We start from the raw sequence: 22132 nt of genomic DNA, 5'->3' as shown, positions 1-22132 counted from the left end.
TCTTGAAACACAAACAGAAAATATTGGTGGATTGAAGGTGGAGAATATGAGGTGATGAGAGTATTATATTTTAGTTGTTTTTTATAGAAAGTGTCAATATATTGATTAAATTGGAAGTTTAAAGTTTGAAGGTGTAATATAAAAAATTATTCTACCACATGATATGTTCATAATTATTTTAAATAGTATATGATTTGAACCATGAGTGTTTTGAGATTATTGACTATTCTGTGAAATAGTCCATTATGATATTATATTGATATTTTAATTAAATTCCATTTATTTTTATGTAGATTGCTGTGTTTATGTATGCATTGCACTCTTATAAAACAATTGTCTCTATCCATAGGGCTATCCTTTTATCTATCTTTATATATCCTCCCACACATCTATGGATGCCTCTACTTTTCTCTCACTTCCTCCACTCTTTCACCAATTCTCCTAGGTGTACTATAAATGGAGAGAGAGAGATGCCTATGAAGTTATGTTGTATGCTGATAATATAGTTGTGACTACATGGTAATATTCACGAGATTAATATTTTTTTCACAATACTTTTATCTTGTGTCTATATTGCTTTTACTTGAGTATATGACAGTCCTGTTAAAATTATAGTATTAATAAAATTGTTACACATTAAATTATTAAAATGATAAATAAATATATTCATTTTCAAAACATAATTTTTACTTCCATTAGTGCATGTCTCACAGAGAAGGGCGACTGTTTGCTTATTATATGAAACAGCGGTGTGTCAATGTTCCTGTTATGCACATAGTAATTCCTTGCTAAATGGGATGTGTTTTTAGAAAATGTTGCTCAGAGGAAAAATGCATTAAGCAAACACAGTAAGAGGTTAGAAGAAATAGCTGCAATAAGATTATGTTTCAGAATACTTCTGCAATCACTCCTCACATGCTTAGAATCCCATGCTGTTCAACAACTTGACTTTAGAAGGTACTTTGTTTTTACCTGCTCTGGAACTACATACAAATGAACTTACTCAGCTGCCTAAAATAAGTTATTTTATATTATAAGAAGCTTAAATTCTATTTTAAAGGGAAAAAATAAAGAATATCACTCATATGTGCTTAACATATTAATATTAATAATGTATTCATACTGAGTTTGGTGAGAAAAAACAATCAGAGAAATTAGTAAAATATCTAGACAGTTTAACTTTAATAAAATATCTAAAATACACTATCTATGAGAAACTAGCACTGCCATTTCATAACATTATACTCTTTTGACCAAGCAACTTCTAAATTACAAGAATGTTGCTTATATGGAAATTTAGGCCATATTTCTAATATTGTGAATTTGGTGAAGTACTATTGCACATGTCAAAGTATTCAAAATAATTTTTCACTGGCTTTGGGCTCTATACAAGGAACCTTGAAGAAGACTATATATTGTCTTTACAAATGCTTCTTACATGCATCCACAGACTTGTATTACTCCTATTTTCATCTCCTTGCAGAAATTTGCAGCCCAGAACCTGGTATTTTTAGCAAATGCCTGGCCTGGAATTATTATTCAGGCTAATGAGTTTACATTTCATATTTTTTTCTGTGGTGTTTAAGAACATTGTAGAAAGCAGCCTCTTCTGTCATGTTAGGATGAAAGTACCCATATAGTGAAATCTATTCCAACCATATCACTAATGGAGCCTAGACAGCATAACTGTCCATAATGTTAAAAAGATTAGCACAACAGAAAATTTTGTTAACTTATGAATAAAATGTTTGTCATTATTTTTCTATTCAGATGTAAGGAGTGCCATTGCAATACACTTTAGTAGAATAACTTGGAATCTGACTCTACATTTACTTCCAATTGTTGTTTGAGACTCTTAACATAACCTCATTGTGATGTGGTTTCTTGGTTCAGAAAGGTGTGGTAAACTTTTAAACTTTTATGTATGTGATGTGTGTTGTTTAAGATACATTCATTCATTTAAAAATGCCTATTCCAGTAAATCTCTGCATTAAAAAAATGTATTGATAGATTTTCATATCACTTACTTTTACCAAAATTGGTATTATACACAAGACATTACAAAATTAAAGCAAGATTTTGTTATGTGTGTATAAATAAATGATTATTAATTCTTACCAAATCCAGATTCACTTTCAAAATTCCGTGAGAATATATAGGAAAAACTTTCTTCTATGGTACTTAACAAATACACAACTGTGAGAAATTTCTTTATATAGATAACTGAAATTATTTAATCTACTAAAGATGACATTGGTATTTTTTCAATGTCCACCCATATAAAAAATTAAACTGTTTGAAAAATAATTCTCTTTGCATTTAAGTAGACAGGGAAAAAAAAGAGATTTAGTTTTATTTGAAAAGTTTTTTCACATTTTAATCTCAGTAATTATGTGGCTGTAATAATTTAGAATTTTTTTGAAGACACAAATGTTGCAGAAAGCCCACATATATTCAGTATTGTAATGACTTTCAACAAAAATAACCTATAATACCTTAGAAACTTGATCATTTTTGAGGGATTTCAAGACAATATTGAACATCTTCATGGCAATTTTATTCCCTAAAATTTATAATAGAACATTTATTATGACAAATGTATTTAACAAAATATTCATAAATTTTTATTAACATAGTTTAGTTAAACCACTAGTTATCTCCAAAAGATTCATAGTTAAATAGGATTGTGAAAATACATTTTGTATATGTCTTCTTTCAAATTTATTTTATCTAAATATACTATCTCTACAAAATTATTTCTACTGCATTGTTCTCAAATTACATATTTAATAAATGCTAAATACCCTTGATTTTATATTTTAATATAAATATAGTGTGTACATGTGTTCTTTGTATTTCTCTTTTTTGTGGTACTTCACTAAGAAGAGTGGTCTCCACTTCCATTCAAATTATTGCAAGAGAAATGAGCTCAACCCTTTTTTGATAGTTGAGTAGTATTCCTTAGTATACATATACCACATCTTATTATTTACTCATGCATTGGTTGGCACTTGGGTTGATTCCACATCTTTTGATTGTGAATTGTGCTGCAATAAACATCCCAGTTCATGTGTCTTATTGATAAAGTGACTTTTATTTCTTCAGATAACTAACCAATAGTGAAATTTCTAGATCAAATGGTAGATCTACATTTATTTCTTCAAGGTATCTCTATGAGATTTTCCATAGAGGTTGTACTACTTTGCTGTCCCACCACAGTGTGTAAGTGTTCCTCTCTCTAGATGTCCACACTAGCATCTATTTGTTATTTTGGGAATTTTTGATAAATGCCATTCTCCTGAAGTTAGGTGATATCTCATTATGGTTTTGATTTGCATTTCCCTAATAATTAGAGATGTTAAGCATTTTTTTCATGTGGTCATTGGCTATTACTTTATCCTCTCTTGAAAAGCTTCTGTTTATGTTTTAGACCACTTTTTAATGTGATATTTCATTTTTTTCTTGTTTTGTTTGATTTCTTTATAGATTCTAGTTATCAATCATTTACTGTATGTATAGCATGCAAATATTTTCTCCCATTTTATAGATTGTTTCCTTGGCTGTACAGAAGCTTTTTAATATAATCATGTCTCATTTGTTAATTTTTATTGCTGCTGTGATTCTATTTGGGCCTTTTTCATAAATTCTTTGCCAAGAGTTTCAGACATTATCTCCTAGGATTCTCAGGGTACATGTCCTAGGTGTAAGCATGTTATCTACTAAAAGTTTATTTTGGGGATTGGCAAGAGGTTCAGGACCTTTTTCAGTCTTCTACATTTGGCTATCCATTTTCCAGCACCATTTATTGAATGAGGATTCTTTTCCCCAGTGTATTGCTTTTTTGTCTGGCTTTGTCAAAGATTAGATGTAATATGTGGGTGGTTTTATATCTGGGTTCTCTGTTCTCATCCATAGTCTATGTCTGTCTTTTTATCCAGTACCATGCTGTTTTGATTACTATAGCCCTGTAGGGTAGCTTGAAGTGATAAGTGAGGCCTCCAGATTTGTTCTTACTACTTAAGGTTGCTTTGGTTATTTTACCTCTTTTCTGGTTCCAAGCAAAGTGCTGTATTATTTTTCCTAGATATGCAATAAATGAATCCAACCTTGGGGATTGGATTGAATGTGCAGATCACTTTAAGCAATATAGACATTTTAATAATGTTGACCCTACTGATCCATGAGGATGGTATATTTTTCCATTTACATCCTTTGCAATTTCCTTCCTCAGTGTTTCCTAGTTCTCTCTACAGAGGTCTCTCACCTCCCTAGTTGATTAAGTCTGTGTATATTAAAAAAATGAATACAATGAGTTAGTTAATCTGGCGTGTTCTTCATTTGAGAAATGATAGTTGTTACTATGTTTATGTTTAATATAGATATTTTAAAAGATATTACCTGTATTTTTCCTATGGAATTATTTGTATCTGTGGAATATTATATTTGTATTATCATAGCCTTTAATTTAAAGGAAAATTAAATATTATAGATGTTTTAAAATCTAAAATTATTTTTCCATCTATACATTCATACATATTGATGACTAAAAATATTTAATTTGATCAAGATAAGACATATGCATTATTAAAAATCTAAAAATACATTCTTGATATATCTTAAACTAATTAAAATACTATCATAATTTATATAATTTAATATCCTTGCTATACAAATTTATTTAAATGTAATTCTATAATTAAGCATATTGTGTGTGTTAATGTTTGATCTAAGAATCACATATACTCATTTTAAGTATAATGTTTTATATAAGCTTAATATATAAAACCTAAATTCTATAAGAGATTTTTAAATTAAATATTTAAAAAATGTCATACTCAAATCTTAAAATTAAAAAAAAATCATAAGATACATCATACAGTGAAATAAAACTACTACCCATGCTTGCCACTTGGTGCTCTGTATATAAATCTATAGTGAGTCATATTGTTAAGTTGTGTCTATTTTATATCTTCTTAAAATAAACCCAATTTAACAATATTATTTTTGAATATTTATTGATTTTTATTATATAAATACTATTTTAATTCACAAATTATAATTACATGTATTTATGGGACACAATATCATATGTTGATAAATGTATATAGCTTGAAATGATTAAATTAATTGAATTACTATATCCATCACATTGCTTGCCTATTATTTTTATGGTGAGACATTTGAAATTTACTCTTTTACATATGAAATATACAACAAATTATTATTAACTCTCATCATACTGCTGTGCAATAGAACTTGAAGTTTATTCCTCCTGTCTGAAACTTTGTACTCTTTGATCAACAACTCTACATTTCCTCACTATCCATCCCACTAGATCCTGGTAACTATAAGTCCACTGTCTACTGCTTCTTTTTTTCTTTCTTTTTTTAGAGACAGAGTCTCACTTTATCACCCTCGGTAGACTGCTGTGGCATCACAGCTCACAGCAACCTCCGACTCCTGGGCTTAGGCGATTCTCTTGCCTCAGCCTCCTGAGTAGCTGGGACTACAGGTGCCCACCACAACACCCGGCTATTTTTTGTTGCAGTTTGTCCAGGGCCAGGTTCAAACCCACTACCCTAGGTATATGGGGCCAGTGCCCTATCCACTGAGCCACAGGCGATGCCCAGTCCACTGTCTATTTCTATGAGTTCAATGTTTTTAGATTCATGTGTAGGTGAAATGATGCAATATTTTTATTTCTGGGTCTAGCTTATTTCCCCTAGCATAAATTCTTTTAGATTCATCCATCGTATTATTAATACAGATTCTCTCTCTCTCTCTTTATTAATTTATCTCTCCCTCTTTTTAATGTTGACTAGTATTTCATTGTGTAAATGTACCACATTTTCTTTACCCATCCATCTCTTGATGGATACAAATATAGCATGACACTTTCATAAAAACAACATAACTATCAATGGAAAAGAATAGAACACAGAAATAAACCCACACATTTAAGATCAATAGATTTTTCACAAAGAAACATGAAGAAAGGTGCTTCTTCAAAAAAATGGTGTTGAATATTCAGGCTATTTTTGTAGAAGAATAAAATTGGATGCTCTTTCATACTATGAAGAAAAAAATAAAATAAAAATGGACTATGGATTTAAATATAAAACCTGAAACTTTAAATATAAAATCTGAAAGTATAAAAAATGTAGGGGGAAAGTTATCCAGCATTGTTTGGATAATATTTATTTTTTGAAATATAACCTTGTATGCATAAACATTAAAAACAAAACCAGGCAAATTGAATGACATCAAACCAAAATGTTACCATAGAGAAGAAAGAGCAATGAACAAAATAAAGAGACAACTCACAGAAGAGGAGCAAGTATTTGCCAGGCATACATCTGGTAGAAAGTTAATATTCAAGGTATTAAAAGTAAACAATCTCAATAACAAAATAATAATGATAATAATAATAATTCCAAATAAAAGTGGGCAAGGGTAGGAATTCAGATTTCTTCTTTGGCATGAGTTTATCTAATTTTCCAAGTACCATTTATTGAATAGGGCATATTTTTACCACTTTATTTTTGTGCATTTTGTTGAAAATCAGTCGGTTTTATTTCTTGGTTCTTTATTCTTCTAAGTTTATCTATGTGTCTACCATGTAGTTTTTATATTTATGGCCTTATAGGAATATTTAAAGTCTGGTAATGTAATGCCTCCAGATTTCCTTAGAATTGCTTTAGCAATTTGGGCACTTCTTAAAATTTCATATAAAACTTAGATTTTTTTTCAGAATGACACTGGTATTTTAATTCCTTCATAGCTAGTATAAATAGCATTGAGTACTTTTGACTCAGCTTGACTGTTATTATTGCATAGAAATTCTCCTGATCAACCAACATTAATTTTGTAACAGATTTTACTAAAATTATGTATAAATTCTAGGAGTCTTTTTGATAAATTGTTAGGATTTTATAGATATAAAATTATGTCATTGACAAAAAGGAACAGTTTGACCTTCTTTAATTAAATGTAGCTACTCTTTAATTCTTCCTCTTGCCTGATTGCTCTGGCCAGGATATCCAGTACAATAAAAAGGTGATAATAGATATCCTTAACCTGTTTTAGTTCTTAGTAGGAATATTTTCAACTTTTTCCTATTTAGTAGGATTCCTTCTCTGATTTTGTCATATACGCCTTTTATTATTTTGAGGTAGATTCTTTCTATCCCTAGATGGATTAAACACTAAAGCATAGTACCTGACACCATAAAAATTCTAGAAGAAAACATAGAACATTGGTCCAGGAAAAAATTTATGTCTATGTTCCCAAAAGGCAATCTAGCAGTAATACAAATTACTAAATAAGGTTTAATTAAATTAATAGCAAAGGATAAAATCAGAAGAGTAAACAGACAACCTATAGGTGGTGAAAAAAATATTCACAAACATTGCATCTGACAAAGGACTAATATTCAGAATATAGGAAGAACTCAAACAAATCAACAAGATAAAAACAAATAACCCTATCAAAAATTTGACAAAAGACATAAATATACGTTCATTAAAAAGATTTACAATGACCAAAAAATTTATGAAAAAATGCTCAATAGAAACTACAATGAGATATAACCTTACTATTATGAGAATGGCTATTATTAATAAGTCAAAAATCTCTAAATGTTTGTGCAATTGTGGGGAAAAAGGATCACTCATGTAATGTTTGGGGAATGTAACTTAAGGCAAATAAAATGGAGATTTCTCAAAGAACTAAGCGTGAACCTATAATTTGATCCAGCAACACACTATTGGATATCTACCAATGGAAAATAAATTATTGTATGAAAAAGATACCTCCGCCTGTATGTTTATTGCAGCACAATTCACAATTGCAAAGATAGAAAATCAACCAATGTGGTTATCAGGTGATGAGTGGATAAAGAGACTATCTTTTACACACACATCCCTGGAGTACTATTAGCCATAAAAAGAAGGAAATAATGTCTTTTGCAGCACCCTGGATGGAACTGGAGACCATTATTCTAAGTAAAGTATATCAGTAATGAAATAACACATACGACATGTTTTCACTTATAAGTGGATGCTAAATTATGACCACATATGGTCATTAACTGATCTAATGGATGTTCTAAACTAATGGGATGGATTAAGGGAGAAAAGAAATACCTATTTGGTACAATGTACACTATTCTGGTGATGTGTACACTAAAAGCCCTTATTTCAGCATTAAACAATTCATATGTTAACAATAAAACACTTGTACACACAAATCTATTAAAATAAAAAAAGGAAAAGGCAAAATTGGGCAAGGGACCTAAACAAATAGTTTTCATAAAAAGATAAATAAATAACCAACAAATACAGGAAAAAATAGTTCTCTGAACATTAGGTAGATGCATATTAAAGTCATAATAAATTATTGCCTCACACCTGTTAGAATAGCTTTTATCAAAAAGATGAAGGATAATAATTGGTGAGGATAACAGAAACAGTAAATTTTGTATAATGGTTAATAGTAAGGCAAATGATTATAGGAAAATGGTATGGGAGTTCTTGCTAAAAAGAATTGTCTCATAATCCAGTAATTGCACTCTAGGTAAATATTCAAATGAACTGAAATCAATATGTTGACAGAATATCTTCACTCCCATATTTGTGGAAGAATTATTTACGTTAGGCAAGATAATGATCAACCTAACTACAAAATAATCAACTCAGTATGGGTATCTCTGTACCTGGACTCTATTTAGATAGGAGTTTGATGGCTCTATATTATTATCCTTAAACCAAAAACATACTGTTTGAATAGAGTAAATTTATTGTATAAGTCCTCCAATTTTGATCATATTTTCACAATTTTTTCATATACTAAATGGGTACATATTATTTTCACATACATTTAAAAATAGCTATATAAAATTCTTCAAAAAGTTTGCTAAATTTGCTTAGAATTTCTTTGGTTGTATAGACCTAATATATGGAGTTTCCAAATTCTTGACCATACATTTTCAGTACACTTAAGTTTAATTTATTTGATGTGAAAATATTTTATAATTTTAGTAGAAATTTCTATTAAATTTTCTGCAATAATTTTATTTTATATAACATTATACATGGCATTCTTGCTTTTAGTTTTCTCTTCTAATTTTTCATAAGACTGTAGAAAGACAAATTTAGTGTATCCTACAATTTTGCTAAAATAGTTTATTAGATAGTAACTTTTGCTTATTTGTATTCTATTATCTTTTATATAGTGTCAGAAAAGAATAATATTTTTCCTTTTTTATACAAATCCGAATATTTACACTTTATATTTCTTGCCTTATTTGCACTGGCTGGCAAATCTGATAAAAGGATAAATGACATTGTGAGAGTGAACAGTCTTCACTTGTTCTTGATCCTTTTTACCATTGATCTGGTCACATTTCAGTGTGCAAAAAAAAAGAATCTTACATTTGGTGCAAATCCGCTGGTGAAAATTACTTTTTTTTTTTTATTTCCCCTTCATTATTTAATGCAATTTTTTCAGGATATAAAATTCTAGCTTAACGATTTTAGGTTCTTGTTCACACTTTTCTGTCCTCCTTAGTTTCTGATAGATAATTTTTACTCTGTATGAAAATGATTTTTCCATATTTCACTTTTTTAGTTTTAACATGCCTCTGTAGGGTGTTGTAAGCAGTTTGCATGTGATGTGTCTCAGTCTGAGCTTATTTGTACTCACCTCACCTGGCGTTCAACTTGTGTCTGAAAATACGTTTCAACAATTTGGAAAAATCGTGGTCATTTCTTTCCTGAATGCTTTTTGATCAGTTTTAATCTTTCCCTCTCTGTTATTTCAATAAAAATATGCTTGACCCATATCTTCTGAGATTCCACTCTCATAATTTTAAATAGTTTTTCTTTATATTTTCCCTTTCGGATTATGTTTATTGTATGGTCTGCTCCTGCTTTTCTTTGTCAATTTTGTTTCATTGTGTTCATCGAGCGAATTTTTTTTTTCAAACTTGTAGTTTCCATTTTAAGAATTTCTATTTGATTATTTTTACTATTTATGTCCTTTATTAAGAATTTTTCCTACTACTGGGATTTCCTGAATTATTACATGTGTTGCTATAATTAAATTGGTTATAACAGCCATTGAACCGTTCTGCCTCTTGCCTCTGGTGGCTGATTCTTTTCAAGCCAATCTTAATTACTGTTGTTTTTATCTTAGTATATGCTTCATATTTTTGATTAATAATATTTTAGGCATCTTTATTTTCCACCCTAGACATTTTGAATGATACTTCTTTTTTTAACTTGTAAAAATGCTGTATTGTTAGTAATATTATAATAAGATTTGAAACTTATATAATTTTATTATAAATACATATCAAATATTATAGAACCATTATATATAATAATAAAAATGATCATGTATGACATATTGCATTATATTAATTATAATGATACTAATGATATTAATAATATTAATAATTATATTCTTTATTCTATTGAAAATTATTTTTCATAGTATGAAACTTTCTTGACTAGGTTGGAACTGGCTTTTTTTTTTTTAATATGCCATCTCCTCTCTCAATCCTGTCTTTGCCTTTATTTGGACTGCTTTGATACTGTTAGAAACATATGATTAGGGATAGGATAAAAATGTACGTGGACAGAGTTTGATGATATTTATTTATTTTGATGAATATTTCCCACTCTCTTCTGTATGATATTTCTTGGTTTCCCACACACACTTTCCATAAGCAAAAAAGACTGGTGTGAGCTTTTGCTATTTGTTATCATGTGAAACACATGAGATCTATGTGCTATCCACAGTCACAGGCTAAATAACATGGACATGGAATCTCACTCTGTATCTCCAAGACTCCTCTCTTTCAAACAAGTTCTCAGTTTTTCCAGTATGTCTGCTTTTATTCCCTCTCTAGTTCCTTTAGGTAGTCACTTTTTACTTTATGTCCCAGTATTGTAATTGTTCCACATAGGAAGAAGGTTTCTTAGTAAAATGTTCATCTATCAAATCAAGAAACATAACTTATCTCTTGTATAAACTTTTTGTATTTTCTAAATCAATTTGGTAATCTATTAGTTAACCTTAAAAATTAAAATCTAGCTTCCATGATCTTAAAATGTACAAAGTTAACTATTTATTCATTCACACCTTGGAATAATACGAAATACCATATATAAAAAGAAATTAACATTAAAAATCATAATGTATAGTGATAACTATTGTAATTTTTGATGTGTGATTTCCATATTAGCTTTTCTCATGATATTTCACATAGATTATGCCATGGTTTCTATTTATTTTAATAGTATTTTCATAATATTAATAAACTATTTTCCTATTTCAATGTGATTTATAACAATATCACATTATGCTAACGTCTCAATGCTACTTTATAATGCAATACATCATCACATTTACCATAAGTGTCTGTGTGTCTGTGAATGTCTCATAAAATAAGGAGAAATGACAAACTTCCATCCTTGACTTTAAATGCTCCAACTGATGAGCGTGAAATTTGTTATGCTAAATAGCCTGAGAAGAGGGTAGCATGAAATCGACGTGACATGTTAATATCATATTTTACAGTGGGTCACATTATAATTAAGTAGGAATTTTATTGTAACTACACATGGTGCTTTTGTCTTCAGGAAATATTCTTACTCGGAACAATTTTAGGGGAGTTTCTTTAATTCCATAAGGAGATATCCTTGTTTAAAACCTCCTAAAGTTTCTGAGATTTATTGATGTCAAGATTAGAGAAGACCCTTTGTGTTTAAGTATTAAGTAATATTAAGTATTAACACAACTTAAGTATTAAGTGTTAAGTATTTAAGTATTAAATATTAATACAACTTAAGTATTAAGTATTAACACAACTATTTCCCTTTGTGTTTAAGTATTAAGTATTAACACAACTTAAGTATTAAGTATTTAAGTATTAAGTATTAACACAACTTAAGTATTAAGTATTAACACAACTATAGCCCAGAATAAAGGATAGAAATGGAGTGGGAAGGTGAGGTTTGACAGAGGGAGGGTAAAAGGTGGGACCACACCTATGAAACATATGACAAGGGTACAATCAAATCTGTCAAGTATAAAACATAGATGTTTTGGCACAATAACCAAGTAAATGAGGTGAAAGCTATGTTGAATGTTTTGATCTAACCACATCAGACTGTATTAAAAAAATCAGCAGATTGTACCCCACATATGCATGAATGTATTTATGATCTATGTGTATTTGCCTTAATAAAAAAAAAATAGGTGGGCATTGTGGCAGGTGCCTGTAGTCCCAGCTACTTGGGAGGATGATGTAGGAAAACCACTTAAGCAGAAGAGACTTAGGTCAATGTGAGCTGTGATGCCATGGCCCTCTACTGAGGATGACAAAGTGAGAATCTGTCTCAAAAAACAAAACTAAAGAAAGAAAAAGAAAAAGAACATTGAGAACAGAGTAACTTGCCTGATGTCAAAGAGTTAATCCACAGAACCAAGTTTTAAATCCAGATGGTTTTCTTAAAGAAACCATGGTCTAACCAATCCTTTCTGTTGTCCCTCAACAATGAACTAGCATAGAACTGACTTTGTGAAGACAAAAAGACGCAGCTATTAGTTATTGTTATTAACTTTGTGGCTATGATAAATTCTGTTTTGGAAATATTTATTTTAAAATATATTACTCTGATATGGCATTTATAAAAGAAATCAACCAAAATTCTCATGGATTGTAAAGAAGATGACCTGGGAACAATTATAAATAGATCATTTTAAAAATGTGGGAGAAGTAAAAAAAGAAAACGTGAGACTGGACTTTACCTTGGCATCAAAACCATGTACAAATCAATTTTTAACCTTGAAAAATTATAAATTTTTGATATTCACTTTGTTCTTAGGGATCAACCCATTAAAATCAAATAAAAAGGCATTAAACCCAACTGTCAACATTATTTGCATGGTTCTAATTATGAGCAGAGAAATTGTTGTAATTGATGTAACCCTTTTTATGATACAAACTGTAACCAAACATTGTCGTCCAATTCTTATGTAAAAATTGTATGTGTAATAATATAGTCCAACATAATGAAATAGTAAACCTCGTTTTAAAATTTATTTTACATGCTGATCAAAATTTGACTATAGAGGAAGCAAAAATAGAGGTAATATTTCTGGAAAAGCAGATAATTTCCTCATTGTCAAAATGGCCCAAACAATTATACTCTTCTTTCCATTTGTGGCTTGTTGTTTCAGTTTGGAAGTTGATTTATATTATTTTAGCATTTATTTTGGCATGGGTAAATTTCCTGTATTAGGCATACATGTTTTCCAGGCACAGTATAAATCCACAGTTGCCTTTACAAATTTCAAATATTGCTTATCTTTTGTGATTTAAAAAAAATTTTGCTATAGTTGTGTTCTATCTTTCATAAGAAAGTGTGAGTAAATATAAGTAGGTTTCATAGAAGTACTGAGTACATTGGATACTTTTTCCTCCATTCTTGAGACATTTTACTCAGGAGAATATGTTCCAGATCCTTCCAGGTAAACATAAAAGAGGTAAAGGATTTTCTTTTTTTAAGGCTGCATAGTATTGGTATACATATATCACAATTTATTAATCCATTCATAGGTTGACGGGCACTTGGGCTTCTTCCATGACTTGGCTATTATGAATTGTGCTGCAGTGAATAATCTGGTGCAAATATCTTTTTTGCAAAGAGATTTTTGTTCTTTTGGATATACTCCTAGTGATCAACCCAGGCACTTATCGTCATTTGAACTTCGATAAGCCTATCAAAAACTTAAATTGGGGAAAGACTCCCTATTTAACAAATAGTGCTGGGATAATTGGCTGGCAACTTGTAGAAGACTGAAACTGGACCCACACCTTTCACCTCTAACAAAAATTGACTCTCACTGGATAAAAATCTTAAACCTAAGACATGAAACCACAAAGATTCTTGGAAAGAGTGCAGGAGAAACACTTGAAGATATTGGTCTGGGAGAAAACTTTATGAGGAAAAACCCCAGAGCAATTCAAGCAATACCAAGAATACATTACTGGGATCTGATCAAACTAAAAATCTTCTGCCAAGAACACAGTAAGTAAAGCAAATAGACAGCCCTCAGAATGGGAGAGGATATTTACAGGTTACATTTCTGACAAAGGTCTGATAACCAGAATCCACTGAGAACTCAAACTTATGAATAAGAAAAGAACAAATGATCCCATTTTACTATGGGCAAGAGACCTGAACAAAAGCTTCTCCAAAGAAGACAAGTGCATGGTCTACAGACACATGAAAAAATGCTCGTCTTCTTTAATCATCAGAGAAATGCAAATCAAAACCACTTTGAGATACCATCTAACACCAGTAAGAGAAGCCCACATAACAAAATCCCCAAACTACAAATGTTGGCATGGATGTGTAGAAAAGGGAACAGTTCTGCACTGCTGGTGGGAATGCAAACTAATACATTCCTTTTGGAAAGAAGTTTGTTCTCAATTTTCTATCTGTAAAATGTGCAAAAAGGTAATTTACCTACTTTGAAAGGTTACGTGAGTTTATGTTGAATTAATATTTATAGAGCAAATAGAGTGTCACGTGGTGCTACTCCAATTAAGGACAATATTGTAAGACAAATAAAAAAAAGTCTTAACTTCCTTTTCTCTTTTAACCCTTGCATATGGGCAGAATATTAAAATAATCTCCAATAGGCAAAGTACTATTAACATTAACATTAATTTACTAAGTTATTTGCTTAACTGACACAGCTCTAGCTAAGTATTTAAAGGCCTCTTTCTGTAATTCTACCCCAAAGTCATTGTTCCTTAGTGTGTGTTTTCCATAAATAATATACTTAAATTTAACTGATAACATAGATTAATTCATTGTAGATTCTGAATAACAGAAGTCAGAATTTTAAAGTATCATATTCTGAAACTAAAAAAATTAAAAGTAGCCTATGAAGTATATTATTCTATTTTAAACTTAACTGCATTTTAAATTTTATATTTCTTTTTTTCTGACAAATTTATATATATATGTGTGTGTACATGTATATTTGCCTGTCCTACAAAACAGGCAAACAAAATTCATACCAAAGCAACATGAGAAAAAGGGATTACTTTTCAGCACTATCAGATAAAATTCTGTGTGGATTTCTTTGTGGGTATGGAAAGCTAATCAATACCCTTGCATTCATTCGGAAACAGTGGCATTATAGTGGCTGAATGCCCAGGTAGCAATGTCTGGGAACAGGTGGACTTAATGATTCAAGGCTACATCTGGTTAGTAAGAAATTGAATTCACCAAAAACAAAACAAATAAACAAAAGAACTTGTTTGGCAAATAACACACATCAAGCCACAAGAAAGTGAACTGAAAGAATAGAAAAGACGCTGTGTGGATTAAACTGCTGAATTCAAGACAATACTTGGGGTAATTTGTTATTTTCTTTGACTTCTTGTCCAGGTAGTCAAAAATAATCATTTAGCATTTTTGAGAACCTGCAGAGCCAAAAATTACAAAACTTGATTTAAAACAGCTGCTTGAAAATATCATACTGAGCAAAGCCTGGAGAATATACATTTTTATTTCTTGATTGAAGAAACCCGCTATTAAATATCATTCATGAAATGGAGTTTGAATATGTAATGTAAACATGAATTTGGACATAAAATATATTTGCTTCTCAGTGATAACAAATACCTACTGTGTGGATGGAAATTCTATTTAATTAATAAGACAATTCTGTTGGTTTGATTCTTTTTAAGCCACTTGAGAGACTGCTTAAAGTTTATGTTGAAAGTATTAAAAAAATTCATGTATTCAGTGTTTGAGAATCTATATGCTTCTTGAAAATTCTATATTGGCAGCAGTTAGTTTTTGTAAAGTAGAAGTAGTGCTTATAAAAATTATGTTTTTTATATAGTCTCTTGGTTTATATTTATATTTCTAAAAATAAATATTTAAAATTTTTACCTTACCTACCCTAATACCTACAAATGAGAAACTTTAGGAATATACATTTTAGGAATTAATATAGTAAATTTATTCATTTAATATTTTAGACAACTTCTGTGTGTAATTCATTGTTGTCAACAATGAATTTCTTATTATAAGAAATAAACAGCTTCCTACACTAGGGCATAGCACCTGTCTTATACCTGTAACACTTGGGGGAAGTTCTTAGTGTGGACTTAGCCTCTCTATATATTTCTTAAAATTCTAAATTTATTATATTAATATGTGAGCCAAGATTTATTTCTTCTGAATCTAAGTTCTTCCACTTCTCCTACAGATTACACTGTCATTATAATATTGCAGAAATGTTTAGAAAGGTGCTAAATTCATCATATGTTGCAAAAAAATTAATATCTGGAAGTGCTAGGGAGACTATTTAAATAAACAGCTGATCACTAGTCTATCTTTCAAGCTACAATGAAAATAATTACTAATGGAAGCGTGTCCAAACTGGAAGCTTAACACAGTGAAGTAAGGGTGTAAGTGGGAAACGTTAGAAAACTGGGAATGAAAAGTGCAAAGGGAAACTTCTTTTGTAACTTTCATTCTTCTATTTTTACATATTCATTCAACCATCGTTTATAATACAGAGCTTATTGCCTGCAAAGAAATTTGTTAGGCAAGTAACATTTCTTATAATCACATAATGAAGTGTGTTTCTACTTTGTATTGGACATTAATAAGTTCAGAGGCAATTATTAATACAGAAAATAATTTTCTATGACCTTATAGAATGTATTTTTTATATACAAACTCTCAGGCTTCATAGTGATCTTTCTATTTTATTCTTTTTTTTTTTGACTTTTAATGATTTTTTTTTTATTTATTTATTTTTTTTTTATTAAATCATAACTGTATACAATGATATGATTATGGGGCATCATACACTCACTTCATAAACCATTTGACACATTTTTATCACAGTGGTTAACATAGCCTTTCCGGCGTTATCTCAGTTACTGTGCCAAAACATTTACATTCTACATTTACCAAGTTTTGCAAATACCCCTGTAATATGCACCACAGGTGTGATCCCACCGATTCCCCTCCCTCTACCCACCCCCCCCTTCCCACTTCCCCCTATTGTTAAGTTGTAGCTGGGTTATAGCTTTCATGTGAGAGTCCCAAATTAGTTTCATAGTAGGGCTGTGTACATTATTCTTATTCACATATTTAATTTAAAAGTTATTGTGCTGTAGATATATTTTACATAAACTTTTAATTTTGTTTTTAAGACAGTGTCTCACTTTATTGTCTTGGGTAGAGTGCTGTGGCTTCATAGCTTACAGTAACCTCAAACTCTTGGTCTCATGCCATCCTCTTATCTTGACCTCCCAAGTAGCTGAGACTACACATGCCCAAAACCCCGGCTAGCTTTTCTATTTGTAGTGGAAATGGTGTCTCAACTCTGGCTATGACTGCTCTTGAACTCCTGAACTCAAGCAATCGACCTGTCTCAGCCTCCCCAAGTACTAGGATTACAGGTGTGAGGCAACACTCCCGGCTATATAAATTTTCTATTTTAGAGCAGTTTTACAGTTAGAGAAAAGTTCTCCAGGTAGTACAGAGAGTTCCCATATACTCTTTACCCAGTTTTTGCTAATTAATATTTTTAATTAGTATATTTATCATAACTGATAACATTGATATATTATTTATTCATAAAGTTTGTGGTTTATTCATATTTACTTTGTTTTTATCTACTTTTTCTGTTCCAGAATCACATGCAAGTTATATCACATTATGTTTAGTTACATTGCTTTAGATTTCTCTTGGCTGTGATAATTTCTCAGACTATCCTTGTTTTGATGTTCTGGATCACTTTACTTTTTTAAGGAGTACCATTCCAGTATTTTGTAGAACGTTCCTTGATTGGGATTAATTTCATATTTTCTCATGATTAGACAAGGATTATTGGCTTTTGTGAAGTCGATAGAAGTGAAGTGCCCATTCTCATGACATCCTATTAAAGGAGCATGACAACATTATCACTGTTGATGTTAAACTTAACCAGCTGGGTGAGTATTAATTTTTTTCTCACTCTAGGCATAACAATTTTTCGAGAGTTGAACTGTCAGTCTAGGCTTCTACTTCTGATGCAAGCATTTTTGCAGAAATGATGAGGAAATCAAGACATTTTCAAATCAATAAAGATTAATATAATTTGACACCATCTGACCCACCACAAAAGAATGGCTAAAGGAAATTCTATGAAAACAAAGGAATGATAAAAGAATAAATTTTAGAATATCATCATGAAGACCAACTGACACTGTGAAAATGTGCATAAATAAAATGGGTTTTTTTCTTAAAAAAGTTTCTTCACTCTAAAGTTTTCCTGTTTTTATATTATATTGTTAGGAAAGAAGGCACTATGTATAGCTTATAGTTAAAAAGTAGAGATTTACACTTCACTCTCTTAAGGACAGATTATTGTATAAGTCATTTGGAAGTCTTCCGCACAGGAGTCAAGTCCATTCTTCCCCCTTTATTATGTATTCATTAGTTTATGTCATTCTGGACTTACAGATATTCACCCTTGGCTTTGGGTTATGATACAATAGTGCTCTATAAATTTATTATTTCTGTTGAAATTTTTCCATCTTTGGCCACTTTTCATTGTAAACCACATCATACCCTTGATGTAAAGTTCTAGCTATTTTCGAGCACTTTCTTAGGTTCTGGTATGATGTAAGATGCTTCATCTTGTATATTTGCTGCCCCAATTTGAGAATCAGTCAATACTCTAACCATTACTCTGGTTCTTTTAAGGGGACAATAGCATTATAAACCAATGTCTGAGTGTTATCTGTGCACCTTGCCACTAAGATGGTATTGTGTCTGTGTATACTTAGTTGACAAAACAAAAAAAAAATTCTGTAGATACTAGCCTTTGCATGTACACATATCTATAAACAATTTTATACAAAATCATCTGTATCAATACTAAGCTAAATGTAAGCTCATACCAATGTCTACAGCTGTAATCCATCACCACATGGAGCATTCTAGCTTCTTTTCCCTGCTTGCCTGTACCTCTCACACCAACAGCGATACACTTGTCTGCAGCCATCAGAAGCCCTTTTCTTGATTTTTCCAGAACACATGTATACTTTGTAAACCTTCACCCTATGGTATATGACCTCATAGACTAGAGTTCAGTGATTATATACAGTTTTATTTTCACTTAATCTTACAGAATCCACTCATTTCCAAAAGTCCTTAGTTCAGCACCTTACTCTCCCACCATTTTCGTGGAGGGTGCTTTTTTTTTTTTTTTCCTTGTTTGTTTGTTTGTAGAGACAGAGTCTCACTGTACCGCCCTTGGTAGAGTGCCATGGTATCACACAGTTCACAGCAACCTCTAACTCTTGGGCTTACGCCATTCTCTTGCCTCAGTCTCCCGAGCAGCTGGGACTACAGGTGCCCACCACAACGCCCGGCTATTTTTTTGTTGCAGTTTGGCCGGGGCTGGGTTTGAACCCACCACCCTCGGCATATGGGGCCGGCACCCTACTCACTGAGCCACAGGCGCCGCCCACGTGGAGGGTGCTTGATATAGTTTTAATACATAAAACTTGCAAATTCTGAACTCAACTTTTGGATCCTTTGACCTCTTTTTGTTGTTTAATTTTTATATTACAGATTACTTTTCTACAGGGAAGGATTTTTCCTTTCCTTTTCCTTTTTTTTTTTTGCTTTTTGTTTTCTGGTTTTTGCTCAGATTGGGTCTTACTCTGTCACACAGGCTGGGGTTATAGTGGTGACTCATAGCTCACTGCAACCTCAAGCTCCTCGGCTCAAGCAATCATTATGCTTCAGCCTTCTGATTAGCTGGAACTGCAGGTGTGCACCACCATGACTGTTCGTTTGCTTGTTTGTTTGTTTTGTACAGACAGGCTTTTGCTATGCTGCTCAGGCTGGTGTCGAACTCCAGGCCTCAAGTGATCCTTCCACCTTGGCGTCCAAAAGTGATAGAATTACGTCAGTGGATCACCATGCCTGGATACCCTACAGGTTTTGGTAAGTCCATGTCATGTATTAAACATTGGGTATAAAAAATAACAGTCTCACTGTCCTATAAAATTCCCTATGCTTCATCTTTTTCATCCTCTCCTCCCTAACCCTCTCCACAGACACTGATTTCTGGCAACTGCTGATCTAGCATCTCTAAAATTCTTCCAGTTCCAAACAGCATATAGTGAGAATCAGACTGTGTGTAGATATTTCAGGCTTGCTTCCTCTACTCGACAATATGCATTCTAGCTTCAACTGCTTCATATTGTGGCACAGTAGTGCTTTTCTTTTTACACGTATGTGTGCCGTAGTTTATTTATCCATTTTTCTATTTGCTTTCCTTAAGTTGTTGGCAATTGTGAATATACACATACAAGTTTCTGTGAACATTTTTGTGAAGGATTTTTGTGAACAGACTTTCAAAAAAAAGAAAGAAACAGTTGGGTAAATATCTGCAAGTGTGATGCCTGGATCACAGAGTAAGACTATGTTTATATATTTTTTGAAAGAAACTGCCAAATTGTCTTCTAAAGTTATATTAATATGTTGTATTTCTACCCACAATAAATAGGTGTTCCTCACCCGTAAGCATTCTCAGATTGTTTTGGATTTGAACCATTCTGACAGGTGTGTCTTGTTGAATTTTAGAAGTGCCTTGTTGTATTTTACTTGGCATTTACCTAATGACAAGTAATGTTGGATATATTTTCATATGTTTGTTTGTCGCCTGTGTATCTCCTTGGTAAGTTGTTTGTTCAGATATTTTTTCATTGTTATTGGATTTTTTTTCTTGCTGTTTATATGTAAAAGATCTTAAATATTTTGGCTATAATTCCTTTGTCAGTTATGTCAGTCTAGCACATATTTTCTGCAAGAATTTCTCCTGTCTTTTCATTCTCTTAAGTGTTTTGCACAGAGTGCGAGTTTTTAATTTTAACACAGTCCAATGTGTCAAGTTTGTGTCTTTTATGACATGTTCTTTTGTGTTGTATCTAATGCTTCATCATAAAAGCAAGGGCATTTAGATAATCTTTTCTGTTTCTTTTGAAAAATTTACCTGTTTGCAGTTACATTAAGGATCAAGTTTTGTTTTGTTTTTTTGAAAGATGTAAGGGCAGTGTCTAGATTTTTTTTACAATTTTTTTAATATGTATATCCAGTTGTTCCAGTATTGCATGTTAAAAACTCAAAGGAGTAGGGCACCGGCCCCATATGCCAGAAATGGAGGGTTCAAACCTAGCCCCAGCCAAAAACTGCAAAAAAACAAACAACAATAACAACAACAATAACAAACAAACAAAAAAAAACATGCCATCTCTCAATTAAATGCTTCTATATCTTTGTAAAAAAAAAAAAGCCATTAGAAAACAATCATTTGACTACATATATGTATGTCTGTACTGGGCTCTCTAATATTGATATATGTCTTTTCTTTTGCTAGTGTCTTGAAACTGACACTTTAACTCAAACTTTATTCATCCTCAATGTAGTGTTGGCTATGATCGGTTTTTTGCTTTTCATATAAACATTGGACTCAGTTTGCTGATAGCTGTGAAGTAACTTCCCGAAATTTTGTTTGGGGTTAAATTAAAACTAACTTTAAGTCAAGTTCCAAGACTTCATGTATTAATAATATTAAGCCTTCCTATTCACCAAAATGGACTATTGTTCATTTCTATAGATCTTATTTTAAAATTTCTATCATTAGTGTTTTGCAATTTTCTTCATATAGATCATGTTTTGCTATACATTTTGGTGTTATTATAAATGATATTATTTTATTAATTTCTAATTTTAGTTGTTCATTGTTCATAAATAGAATGTCACATTCTTTTATAGAGTTGTATCAGTTATTAATACAAGTAATTCTTTTTTGTAGATTGTTTATGGATGTTTGCATAATGATTTCATCAATATATAAATATAGTTTAATCTTCTTTTTAATTTTGTACATTTAGTTCTTTTTATATTGACATAAAGATGTTAAATGAGGTATTCATCTATAACTTTTTTTTTTTTGCAGTTTTTGGGGCTGGGTTTGAACCCACCGCCTCTGGTATATGGAGCCGGTGCACCACTCCTCTGAGTCA

Source organism: Nycticebus coucang, chromosome 16 (genome assembly GCF_027406575.1).
Source record: "Nycticebus coucang isolate mNycCou1 chromosome 16, mNycCou1.pri, whole genome shotgun sequence".
NCBI classification, from domain to species: Eukaryota; Metazoa; Chordata; class Mammalia; order Primates; family Lorisidae; genus Nycticebus; species Nycticebus coucang.
Note: the sequence above shows the minus strand (reverse complement) of the source record.